This window comes from Diabrotica undecimpunctata, unplaced genomic scaffold (genome assembly GCF_040954645.1).
Source record: "Diabrotica undecimpunctata isolate CICGRU unplaced genomic scaffold, icDiaUnde3 ctg00000595.1, whole genome shotgun sequence".
Taxonomy (NCBI): domain Eukaryota; kingdom Metazoa; phylum Arthropoda; class Insecta; order Coleoptera; family Chrysomelidae; genus Diabrotica; species Diabrotica undecimpunctata.
The window spans coordinates 418712-433138 of record NW_027311903.1 but is presented as its reverse complement, the minus strand read 5'-3'; positions in this window follow the sequence as shown (position 1 = coordinate 433138).

The following is a 14427-nucleotide window of genomic DNA, read 5'->3' as shown; positions in this document are numbered from 1 at the left end:
GTCAACAACTTGTGCATTTTCCAACAAACACACATCATTTCCTACAGAATAAAAGTTAAACAACAGTTAAAATATGTACAATAATTTTTCATTCTTGCAGTGACCAATAGAAATAGACCACACTCGTCCACTCCCGGGTTAAAGTTCAGTCATAATATGCTAATTTAATAATATTAGAATTTATTATTGGCAAATGTATTATGTTTCAAAAAACAAACAATATTGCACTTATTCGAAACGCTTTGTTAATTTTCTTCAAATTTCTGAAGTTTTTTAAAGGTTTTGTGTCAGCAGTTAGGAGTGTTGCAGTTTCGCAACTGTTAATAAACATTTATTAAATATTAAGACTTTATGGTAGTTTTGATTCTCCCCGTATATCAAGATTTCATGTATAAGGGTGCATCTGGGTTAAAAACTACATGCTACGAGACAGGCAATCTGCAAAATGAAACAGATGTGTATTGGAGATAAGCGATGCATCTACACAATCAGAGTCGAGTTTTATCTCTCAAACCACACACATGTGTGTGCGTTTGGGTTAAGAGTACCTTAAGACACTTGCCAGCGGTCCTTTGACCGAGGAAGTCGGTTTGATGCAGAAAAGTTGAAATTAGAAATTTTGTGGTTCCTGGTGTACGTCGATGAAGACGTTGGTAATAGCGGTTGGTGCTGTGATTTATGGGGTAAGCTACAATACACCATAATTTTGTTGCTGCATATATCAAGTACGTTTACTTGGTATATAGATGTCATATTTGCTTCGAACTTTTTATCAGTTGTGCCGCGATCGCGATTGAACTTGATTGAGAACATTTCATTACCTTTATGTAGATTTGTATATTTTTTATATTATAATAATTTCACTATTCTTTTTGTATATATATCACAGTGTTGTGTATTTTATTACCTAATATTAACTCATAATGTGTATTATGAGTATACTTTTGCATTGAGTTTAATAATTTGTTTTTATATGACATATATATTCATATTTTTTATTTGTTGTATATTATTTCTATCTATAACGTGGTATATATATACAATCGACAGTTTTGTTTTGTTTATGGTTCTCTTTTTGTGTGTAAGTTTGTACTACATATATTCTTCTTCTTTTAAGTTTATATTCTTCTTTATTTATAATTGTAGGTATATTGGGTTATGTATATTTATGATTGCTTTTACTTCGTGTTAAAATAGAGTTTTATACAGTCCACTGGTTTCATTTCTTTTCTTTATTTGAATATACATACCCAATCTAAAAAGGGGTAAACCAGCGTGTTCTAGATTGAACAAAATATCTTCTCTCCCCCTTCAGGATGACACCAATTGTTATATTGAGGTCATTGTATGTGCAGAACGCAACATAATGGTCCTTCGAGCCGGATCTTTTTCTTCTTTTTCTGTTTTTTGTTTGTTTAGGGTTCTCTGATAGTAGATACCTTTTTTCCATGTTCTTTTTCATGTGTAGTTGCGGTTTCCTTGTGGTAGGAGCCTTGTCGGTTATGATAACCAGCTAATATGTCGTTGCTTACGGTTTCCTTATGGTAGGGACCTTATCAATTATGATAACCATTTTATGTGTCTTGCTCACGGGTTCCTTATGGTAGGAGCCTAGTCGGTTGTGATAGCTATTTGTTGGGGTATTTCTTTTATCTGAAAAGATACCCAGTCGTCTGCCGAAAGACGATACCTAGTCTGCTGAAAGACTATTTCTTTGTCAAGGTTCTCTTATGCTAGAGACCTTATTGCGGTTATCACAACCATAGTATAGTCGGGTATTTCTTTTATCTGAAAAGATACCCAGTCTGCCGAAAGACATTTTACTTTTTACATTGTACAAGGTTTATTTACTGTATACCTTTTTGCGGTTATCATAACTATATAGTCAGGTATTTCTTTTATGTAAAAAGATACCTACTCGTCTGCCGAAAGACGATACTTAGTCTGCCGAAAGACTATTTCTTCTTTACATTCTTTGTTCCAGGTGCTCTTCTGACAGAGACCTTCTTTTCGTGGTTGTTATAACCATTTATGGTATATTTCTTTTCTACTAAAAGATACCTAGTCTGCCGAAAGACTACATCTTTTTTACATTGCTTTCTCGAGGTTCTCTTCTGACAGAGGCCTTTTTTGCGGTTGTTATACCCATTTTTACATTACGGTATATCTTTCATACTAAAAGATATCCAGTTGTCTGCAGAAAGACGATTTTCTTTACATTAATTTTTAAGGTGCTCTTTTTACAGAGACCTTTTTACGGTTTTTATAACCATTTTACATTGAGACTTCTCTTATACTGAAAGATAACTAGTCTGCCGAAAGACTATTTCTTTTTCATATCCTTTATTCAAGGCGCTCTTATGACAGAGACCTTTTCCGGTGTTTTTATACCCATTTTTTGCTGATTTTTTTCGTACTTATTACAGTGAAGTATTTCTTTTGTCTAAGCATATACTCAGTCTGCCGAAAGACTATCTTTTTTATATACATTATTCAAGGTGCTCTTATAACAGAGACCTTTTTCAGGTTTTATACCCATTTCTTGCTGATTTGTTGATAGTGCTTTTAGTGGAGTATTTCTTTTGTCTAAGCATATACTCAGTCTGCCGAAAGACATTCTTACTTTTACTTTTTCAGGGTTTTCTTATGCTAGAGACCTTATTACGGTTAGTATAACCATTTAAATTGGGGTATTTATTTTGTGAAAAAAATATACCCAGTCTGTAGAGACATTTCTTCTTTTGTGTTCGTTAGTGTTTGTGAGGTTGGAAGAAGTATTTTCGGTTATTGCAACCATTTTTTTGTTTAATTTTTCCTGATTGTAGGGACATTAGTAACAGATTGTAATCGTTTTATGTTGGGATATATCTTTTCCTTGATAAGATAACTGGTCTGTGGAGACTGTTCTTTTTTATTTTGGTTGTAGTTGTCTTATTATAGAGACCTGCTTTCGACTATTAAAAGTATCTCTTTGGTTTGTTTCTGTGACAAATCCAGGGATTTACAATTACTTTTACTCGTTCACAATCTTTTTCTTTTTGTCTTGTCAGTTTTAAATATTAGCTGCTCCATTTTTGTCTAAACAATGGACACCCTCAAATTCAAGAGACGGTCTGCCAAGAATGCAATTATTCGTCACTGTAATTGGATTGCAGAAAATGTTTCATTGGTCGATATTGATTATCTTTTGAAAGTTCGTCGTGAGTATTTACAGGTTGAGTATGATAAATATGAATGCGCACAGGATGCAATCGAGAACTTATTGGTAGATTCCGCTGAAGATAGCGAGGATCGAAACATTGTAGATGATTTGTTTTGTAAGGCAATGGGACTTATAATATGGGAGCCCGTCCTCTCATCCTTTACGTATTATAAAGTAGGTAGTGCATCCCATTGTTCTTCTAGGTTACATGTGGGGAAAAGACCTCCCACACTTATTTCAGATTTATGCCATTTACTCAATGTAGTGAATTCTTCCCAAAGTAATATGTCAAAAAAGTCATCTATTTCACAACCTCAACCTTCTTTCGAGACATCTACGTCTCAAATACCTCGTGTGATGGCGCCTAGTTCGTCAGGTCAGCTATCATCGACTTTAGATCATGTAGATACTGTCCCTAAGGCGTTACCTACTGGCCTTAGCAGTATTGCATATTGCCTTCCACCTGTTACAATGGTAAATGATAGTGAGTCCTACAAGACTCGTGACGCTCATACAAACGCGAGTTCTTCTACGGAGCTACCCTTTGATAATGTACATCTCTCTGGGCCTCAGGTCCATTCTAATTTTCAATCCTTACCCAAGGATTTTTCTTTGCACGACTTCCATGATGGGGTGTCTGATGATGACGCTGCCGATACAGCTTCGCGGGGAGCTAACCCCGATACACTTGCTCGATCAAATTTTTGGCATTGTGAGCCAAAATTATTATCGTCTCGTGACAGAGACAATTCTAAAGAAGCTATTAACTTAGATATTGCGACCATAATTGGGTCAAAAGTTCCTAGAGTTGCATTACACCCATCTCTAGATTTAGCATTCGGAGTACATATGTTAAAAATGTACTCCTATCTTTCTCGTTTACGCCGAGTAAAGGCATTTGTATTTTGTTTCATCAGAAACGTTCGTAAAAAGCAAGCTGAATTGCTTATCGTTCAAGACTTAAAAAGTCTCTCGTTTCCTCGTATATTGGAATCGTTGCCATCCGGTATTGCCAATCCGGATAATCAGTTGGATATTCCGAATTTATTTCCAGAGGAAATTATTCACCATGCGAAAGTTAGCGGTATGTTGAGGAATGCTACCATTCCTTATACTCAAAAGCATCATTTTCTTCTTTCTTCGAACAATCTAGTTGTTTTAAGGATGTTCGAAACACACGTATGGTTGGGACATGTAAGGCCCCAAGGTACGTCCAATTGTAGATATCATTTCGGACTTAGTTGGTGCACTTTTTATAATGTTGAGAGTCCTATCCATCATTGTGTTACCAGTTCGAGATTTCTGTTTATTGCCATAGATTATGGGATATACTTTTTGCTTAAAGCTTGCGTAGCTTTATTTGTTTATGTATTTGCGCCACGTTATAATAAAATAACGGTTTCAACGTTTGGAGAGTTAAGACATTTTCTATTGACATTGTACGAATTCTTTAGGTACAAAGAATTCTTAGGAGCCGCACCATTTTTGTTTTTGTTCATTTCAAAATTGCATTACTATGTATAAAAGCCTTGTTTATTGAATAGCATAAATGTTCGTATTTTATCTATTCTCTTTATTTCTTATTTATCGTAATTTTGATTTATTCTAATTGACTAAGTCTACTACTAGCTTATTCACTGCCTTTTTATGAGATGGAGCTGAGTCTCAACCTGGGATAATTTGCTTATTGTTGTTTAAATTATCATAATTATCTTTTATGGATAAAGCTTATGGAAGAATATGGTTTCTTCATTTTACATTTTTGTCGTGATTATATCTGTCCAGGTAGATTGCTAATATCTAGGGACAGTGTTATAATTCATACGATATTTCTTTTGCCTTTGCTGCTTATTCGTTTCGAATATTTTAGTGGCCATTCGGGCTACAAATATTCTGTTTATTTGTCCTTAACTTGGTTGTTGTTGCGGAGAACCATTTCCTTAGGTTTGTTAACCAGGATATTTGTCTTCTCCCATTTCCTTGCTTTTCGAGAACTATTAGAAGGTTATTTGTAGTATTTGTATTGAGTGACGTCTCTCATCATGTGTCCGAGACTTTCTGATTGTTGCCTTCTAATCATATACATCACTTTTCTTTCTTTCCTCGTTCTTTTTCATACGGTCCCGTTGGTTAACTGGTCCGTCCATGATATCCTGAGGATTTGCTTGAGTAGTCACTTCTCGATGGCGTCAAGTTCATGTATTGTATCCTAGGATAATAGAGGAATGCACTTCCTATAAGAGAGGAAATCTGTTTTATGTATAGTACTGATAATTGTATAATTGTAGTGATGTATATTTAGTATATAGTTATGTATTTCTATTCCATTATCGTTTGTTGTATAAGTTTATTGTTGTATGTATAAGTTATTGTTCTTTGTGCTCTTTTGTAAATGTATAGCTTTGTAGGATTGTAAGTGTGGCGTTCGTTTCGTAACCGAAGAAGTGTTTACGGTTTCCTAATTTGTACAGTGCGTCGGGAGTACAAAGTACAGTTATGTTTTATTGGCACGTATGCCAACGCGGGGAGAATGTTGCAGTTTCGCAACTGTTAATAAACATTTATTAAATATTAAGACTTTATGGTAGTTTTGATTCTCTCCGTATATCAAGATTTCATGTATAAGGGTGCATCTGGGTTAAAAACTACATGCTACGAGACAGGCAATCTGCAAAATGAAACAGATGTGTATTGGAGATAAGCGATGCATCTACACAATCAGAGTCGAGTTTTATCTCTCAAACCACACACATGTGTGTGCGTTTGGGTTAAGAGTACCTTAAGACACTTGCCAGCGGTCCTTTGACCGAGGAAGTCGGTTTGATGCAGAAAAGTTGAAATTAGAAATTTTGTGGTTCCTGGTGTACGTCGATGAAGACGTTGGTAATAGCGGTTGGTGCTGTGATTTATGGGGTAAGCTACAATACACCATAATTTTGTTGCTGCATATATCAAGTACGTTTACTTGGTATATAGATGTCATATTTGCTTCGAACTTTTTATCAGTTGTGCCGCGATCGCGATTGAACTTGATTGAGAACATTTCATTACCTTTATGTAGATTTGTATATTTTTTATATTATAATAATTTCACTATTCTTTTTGTATATATATCACAGTGTTGTGTATTTTATTACCTAATATTAACTCATAATGTGTATTATGAGTATACTTTTGCATTGAGTTTAATAATTTGTTTTTATATGACATATATATTCATATTTTTTATTTGTTGTATATTATTTCTATCTATAACGTGGTATATATATACAATCGACAGTTTTGTTTTGTTTATGGTTCTCTTTTTGTGTGTAAGTTTGTACTACATATATTCTTCTTCTTTTAAGTTTATATTCTTCTTTATTTATAATTGTAGGTATATTGGGTTATGTATATTTATGATTGCTTTTACTTCGTGTTAAAATAGAGTTTTATACAGTCCACTGGTTTCATTTCTTTTCTTTATTTGAATATACATACCCAATCTAAAAAGGGGTAAACCAGCGTGTTCTAGATTGAACAAAATATCTTCTCTCCCCCTTCAGGATGACACCAATTGTTATATTGAGGTCATCGTATGTGCAGAACGCAACAAGGAGCGTAATTGAATGATTAGTAGTAAAATGAACATTTTACATTTTTACAATTTACAGTTTACATAAAGTTTAGTTTATCAAGAGTTTTGTCAATTTAGTAGTATGTGTCGTTAGTAATACAGAATAGTTTTTCAGCTTTCTGTGCAGTTAAAAGAACATTATCTAGTGTTGCATGCAATTAACATAAAATTACATTTGATACTACGGATAGCGGGTAGGAACTCCTTTGGATAGTCCTATCAGGGAAAATAAATTAATCCCTGCCCTCTACAGATTCCAGGTGTTTCCTGATCCGGAAAACTAATACCTGCTTAGGGTCCCTTATCCAGGGTCACGAATGAAATCCACAACGGCAGCCACGTCGGAGAAGAATACCTTCGGTACGGTGTGAATGGCGGAAGTAGCAATCCCTTGATTTTATAGATTGTATAAAATCACTCACCAACCCGTCTAGCCAGCGTGTTTTAAGGCTAAAAATAGGAATATGGCGATAGCTAAAACAAAAGGAATGGGTTCTCAGGTAGGTAGACCCTGTAGTTACATACAGTAATGGCAAATCCCACCCCTTTCGAAAAAAGGACAGCTTCATGGAATCTGGGGGAAGCAAGAAATCGCTAAAAAATCACACGATTGAACATCACAAATATAAGGTCCTTAATCAAAAATGGAAAAAGTCTACGAACCCGAAGAAGACATCAAGGACTTAAAATGGGACATATTTGGTCTAGCAGAGGTAAAAAGAAAAGAGGAAGCGTGCATAACACTAGAGTCCGGTAACGTCCTATATTACATTGGGCCAGAAGAACAAAGCGTAGATGGCGTAGGATTCCTAATTTCCAAGAAATATGCACATAAAGTAGAGTAATTCGTAAGAATATCTGAAAGAATTGTAATGATTAGATTAAATGTAAACGAAAACATCTCCCTGAAAACTATTCAAGTATACGCTCCAACCGCAGCACATCCTGATTAAGAGATAGTCGAATTTTATAAGAAAACCCTCAAAGAGGAAGACGTTGCAAAAATCAAAAAAATATCTGATATATGCTACATGCGCATCTATGTGGAGGATGAATTCAAAATCACAAAAGACACCCTACAGTGTTATAACTGTCAAGGGTTCTATCACAGCTCAAAAGGCTTGCCATTGCGGATCCAGATGTGTAAAATGCGGAGAAAACCACATCAGTAACGACTGTGAGAAAAGCCGGGAAACCGACCCCAAATGTGCAAACTGTCGTGAAGCGCACACAGCAAATTATAGAGGATGCTCTAAGGCCCCCAAAAAGAAAACACCTGCCCCAACAAGACCGGTAGGAAGACTCATAAACAGCGCTCCAATCAACAAAGGAGTCAGCTACGCACAGGCAGCGAAAAAATCCGCTGAAACCACCACAGAAGCTCCAGCACAACCACAAGAAGTGTCGGTACAGGACGCAGCTACCCTCATCGCAAACTTCCATACAGAGTATAATAACAAAATGATGGAAATGATGTCCATGATGGACAAAGCAACAAAAATGATGACTGCATTTGGAGAAGCCGTCCAAAAATGTTAGCAAACCAAAACGAAGATCTACGCATTGGGTCGTGGAATTCCGGAGGAATATTCAAAAAGATCAACCTTATGGATGAAATAATAAACAGATTAGAGCTCGATATCGTAGCCCTTCAAGAAACCAAACTAGTAGAAAGGAAAAAAAACAAAATTTCCAGGCTACGATATCTATAGAACGGATCATAGAGCATTATCAGGAGGAACAGCTATATTAGTCAAAAAGGGACTCGAACACGAGCACAATGGAAGCCACAATTATTTGACTTACGGCCAACAACGAAACACTAAAAATAGTGTCAGCTTACGTCAGACCACATGATCCGATTTTCAACGAAGATTTGGGCCTAATACTGAACTCAGAAGAGCCAACTATAATTATTGGAGACCTAAATGCTAGATCTCCCAATTGGTTTGATAGGACGACCAACCGAAACGAAAGATATCTCTGCAACCATCTCGAGAACAGACCGAACACATATGTCATCGGACCAACAGAACCGACATGTTTTCACGGAGAACTCCCTATGTATCTTGACATTGCAATCCTACACAACGTGGGTCAACAATACGAGATACACTCTCTAAATGAAGGCGATTCGACACATAACCTAATCGTCCTGACCCTGGGCGCAATAGAATTGAACTATTTGCAGCCCCACAACAGAAAGAAGACAAGTTGGCCAAACTTCAGAAGAATTGTGAGCGAGAACATCGGTAACATCCCAACAATTAATAATATTACAGAACTAGAAGATAGTGTAATAAAACTAGAACAAGCAATAAACAATGCTATCGATGCCAGCTCCAAAACCGAAACAATCACAAGACAAAAAGGAGGAAGATTCAGGGATATAAGTATAGAACTTCAAAACCTAATCAAAGAGAAAAACCGGAAAAGAAGAAGAGCCTACCACACAAGAACGGTAGAAGACAAAAGGATTGCAAATGAGCTAGACAGGGAAGTGAAAAAACAACTTCAAAATCATAGAAATGAAAGCTGGGACTCCTATATCGATGAGCTAAATCCTAACAAATCCGCCTTCTGGAAGTTATCTAAAATCCTCCGAAAGGACAAGAAACCCATACCTCCCCTACACGGAGTAAACGGGATTGTCCATACGGAAATCGACAAAGCCGAAGTCATGAAGGACGAATTAGAAAGGGCGTGTAGAAACAACGAACACCCCGACGATGACATAGACTTTGAGGAAGAGGTAGAAAGAGCAGCGAGAGGACTTAGAAGGAAAAAGGGCGGAATAGGTATTACACATACATCTCCCGAAGAAATAAAGGAACTTATAAAAATGACAAATGCCAAAAAAGCCCCAGGACCCGACAACATCACAAATAGGGCGCTGAAAAATCTACCAACAAAAGCTGTTGTTTATATCACTAACATAATAAACAGCATGCTAAAACTACGATATTTCCCAGATAGGTGGAAAGAGGCACACGTAATAATGATTGCAAAACCTGGTAAAAACGGCACATTTCCGCAAAATTACAGACCTATCAGCTTATTATCATCTATAAGCAAGATAGCGGAAAGAGTCATACTAAAAAGACTCAATGAAGAATCACAAATGCTAGGAACCATACCAGAGGCTCAATTCGGGTTCAGAAGCGAACACTCCTGTGAATTACAGGTACTACGACTTACAGAATTTATCACCAAAGGATTTAATGAAAAAATGTACACAGCTACAGCTTTTTTGGACGTCAGCAAAGCCTTCGACAGAGTCAAGAACCATGGACTCATCTATAAAATGAATGAATTTGGTTACAGTGAGGCGATGACATGCCTCCTTGCGTCATATCTTGCCAACAGAAGGTTCAGAGTTCGAATAGGGGCAACCCTATCCGAAGTCGGGACCCTGGAGGCGGGTGTGCCTCAGGGAGCGGTGCTGTCGCCTTACCTGTACACCATTTATACGGCCGACACGCCAAAAGAGCCAGGCTCTCTGTTGAGTCTTTACGCTGATGACACAGCAATAGCTGTTAGCTGGAGAAACCCGGATCATGCAGCTAATCATCTGCAAAGAGCACTAAACAGATTCCAAAGATGGTGCATGAAATGGAAAATAGCCCTAAATCCAGACAAAACACAGGCTGTAATGTTTAGTCACAGAAGAAGTGTACCAAATCGCGAAATTACAATCGAAAACACCCCAGTAGACTGGACCAACCAGGCTAAATACCTAGGGGTACATCTAGACAAGAAGCTAACGTTCACTGAGCACATCAATCAGCAAGTACTCAAAGCCAAAGCGTTGAAAAGTTAGCTCTCAACACTTATAGGAAGGAAAAGTAAACTACGATTTAAAACCAAAATCAGGGTTGCGAATAGTATTATCCTGCCAGTCCTAACATATGCATCCGCAGCGTGGGGACACACCTGTAAAACAAACAGGAAAAAGATACAGACCACTCAGAATCAAATATTCAGAGATGCCCTCAAGATACCAAGGTACGTACCCTTGAGATACGTATATAGAGACTCAGGACAAACAAGAATCCTACGCACGCTAGACGAGAGAGCATATGAAATTTTCAACGGACTAAGAAACCACCCAAGCAGAATGTTAAGAGAGCTGACTAACTACAATGAAAACATAAGGACGGTACATAGAAGACCAAAACAACAGATAGCTCGATATAGGGAGAACCCGAACGAATAAAATAAAGAATGAGATGGTTGCAAGAAGAACGAACAAAGAAATGCAGTCATTCAGAAAACACACCAAAAAAACTCTGGCGAGAGGGTACGTTTTTCTTTTTAGGTTTTTATGTAATTATTATTAAGTCCAATATACACCGGGGTGTGTGAGAGCATTATACACTTGGGAATGCACACCCCAATACACGCACACAAATAGGATTAAGGAAAAAAGGAAAGAATTGTTGCCCAGGCATTTTATAGTCCCGAAGCCACAAGGAAGTCCACAAAAAAAAAAAATGTGTTTTCTGATTAAATAACGTAAATTCATATTGATATATTCATACTTTTCATTAAACCGTTTCACGTAAATTTACCTTATATAGCAAACATAGGAGGGGCCCCCGTCAGGCCTTCTATATACCGCTCCGCGGACTAGGCCCTTAAGGCAGATCGAATGAAAGATCTACTCGCGAAATCCGAGCACTGAGGTCATGTGCGGCATACATGGGCTTGGTGGCGGGACCCCTCTCGGGTGCTCAGCCGGCGAGGAGAACAAAATTTATTTTGCCAAATCGGCGGCTGAGTGACCGAGCACACACTCTTTTCCGGACATAGGGTCATCAGCTCAGGCTGATGGCTCTATGGTCGGAACACACACTCTTTTTTCTTTTTTTTAGGGACTCAAGTCCCGACGTAAAGCTAGAGTAAAATCAATAGAGTCAGTAAAGTAAATAGGGAGAAAAGCCTAGATGTGGCTACCCCTACAGTTAGGTGGCATAACCACATTCACTAAAAACCGAGGATGTCCTATTACCCAGGGCATCTTAAGTAAATTTCAGATCATAAGCCTCCTCACGTAAGTCACACGATGAGGAGGGGTGGTGGAAAAGCCTGGAGGTCAGATAGATACCACTTCGACTAGCGAAGTGTGACCGGTTTGATCTTCGGACATGTGGATCCCATTTTTACATTGGTATACACATGTTCCTAGGGGCAGGGTTGATCACTGCGTGTGTGTGTGTGTGTATGTTTTTATTACATATCGGTTTCACATAATAACAATAATAATAATAATAATAATAATAATAATTAGGCACCTGGATGAGTAAACCTCTGCATGGGCGACATCTTAATGAGATCAGCCAAGAATATGTCGACAATACAGCGTCGAACTATTGGTTGACATCAGGAAAGATGTTTCCCGAGACTGAGGGTTTCCTACTTGCCGTTCAGGATCAGGTTATTCCAACTAAAAATTACCTGAAATATATTGTTAAAGATCCTCAAGTCCAAAATGACAAATGCCGATATGGATGCCAAGCCCAAGAAACCATCCAACATCTTACCGGTGGCTGCCAGGCATTTGTCGGTACTGATTATAAAGAACGTCATGACTCAGTAGGAAAGATTATCCACCAAGAACTAGCTGACAAACTGGGACTTCTCCAAACCGACCATCTTCCTTATTATCAATACGTCCCTGATAGAATGCTTGAAAATGACAACTACAAGCTATACTGGGACCGTACTGTGCTTACAGACCAACCAGTGGCCCATAATAGACCCGATCTCATACTAGTTAATAAAATTACTAGGCAAACAACACTTATTGATGTGGCGATACCCAACACCAATAATTTACGTGTTAAATACAACGAAAAGATCGCCAAGTACAGAGATCTAGAAATACAAATCAGGAGACAATGGAGAATGGAAAGTACCCAGACGATACCTATTATTCTTTCTACCACTGGAGTCATCCCGAAAAGCCTCCTAGAAAACATAAAAAAGCTGGGTCTAAATGAACATCTATATAAGATTATGCAGAAAGCTGTGTTACTTTCGACGTCCAGATGCGTACGAAAATTTTTGGGAGATACACCGACATACCAAGTCACCTAGGACTCGATAACATGGAAAGAGTCCCACCAGAGCTCAATCCTTTTGATACCGTAGGTATCTGGGATGAGTGAATTTTCCCCTTAGAGGGAGTGTGAGCCGTATTGCTAAATCTGGATAATAATGATGATACACCGACATACCAAGTCACCTAGGACTCGATAACATGGAAAGAGTCCCACTAGAGCTCAATCCTTTTGATACCGTAGGTATCTGGGATGAAAAAATTTTAAAAATTTACGTTGCACCTGCTCTATAAGTTGGATATGTACATCATAAAAAGGTGACCAAATGACAGAGGCATATTCCAGTTTACAGCGTACAAAAGTGTAATAAAGTAATTTAATTGCCTTAATATTAGTAAGATTTCGACTATTTCTAATTATGAATCTATAAGATTTAAGTGCTTTTTTAACCTTTAGATTTACATGTTCAACAAAGGTGAGTTTATAATCAAATGTAACTCCAAGGTCTTTAATTTTATTTAAACGTTCAAGTTCATTGCCATTGATAATATAAGGATGGTATAAATTAGACTGTTTCCTAGAATAACTAACTACTTTGCACTTATTGGCATTAAGATTCAAATGATTTGCATTACACCATTCATGTACACGATTCAGTTCACTCTGCAAAAAATAACAATCATTAAGGTCACTTATCAATGAATAAATCTTTAAATCATCGGCATAACATAAACATGGTGCAGAAATTGATTCACACAGATCGTTAATAAATAACAAGAACAATAATGGACCTAGATTAGAAGCTTATGGAACCGCTGAAGAAGCTAGGTACTTTTCCGATTTGTAACCATTATAAGCAACAAACTGCGTTCTATTTGACAAGTAAGACCTCATAAAAGTCACGGCATCCTCAGAAAGACCAAAGAGACACAATTTAGAAAGTAATACGCCGTGGTGAATTCTGTCGAACGCCTTCGTAAAGTCAGTATATATGACGTCAACTTGACTTCTATTATCTAGGGCCGCTGAGATATATTGTGTGACCATTAATAAGTATGTCACAGTGGACCGGTTGGAGACAAAACCATGTTGATATTGAGACAGCTGATTACGAGTGCGTGAGTAAATACGATTATACAAAACTATTTCAAAGACTTTCGATAGATTGCAAATAATGGAAATTGGTCTGTAGTTTTCTACCTGACCCTTTTCACCAGTTTTGAATATTGGGCACACTTTTGACTCCTTCCAGAGACTCAGATATTCCTTGTTAAGAAGACATAAATTAAAAATTTTTAATAGTGGCACAGTTAAAGCACCTATGCAATCCTTAACCAAAAAGGATGGAATATTATCAGTTCCACATGTCATTTTGTCTTTCAATTTCTTACTAGCCACAATTATCTCAGACTCTAAAATAGGATAAAAATTTAAGTAATCTGCGTTAATTGAGGAAGAGTTAGCCTTGAAATTAATATCTGATGACAGAAAAACACTCTTGAAAAATTCTGCAAACATATTCACAATATTTTGTGGGTCGGAGGTAG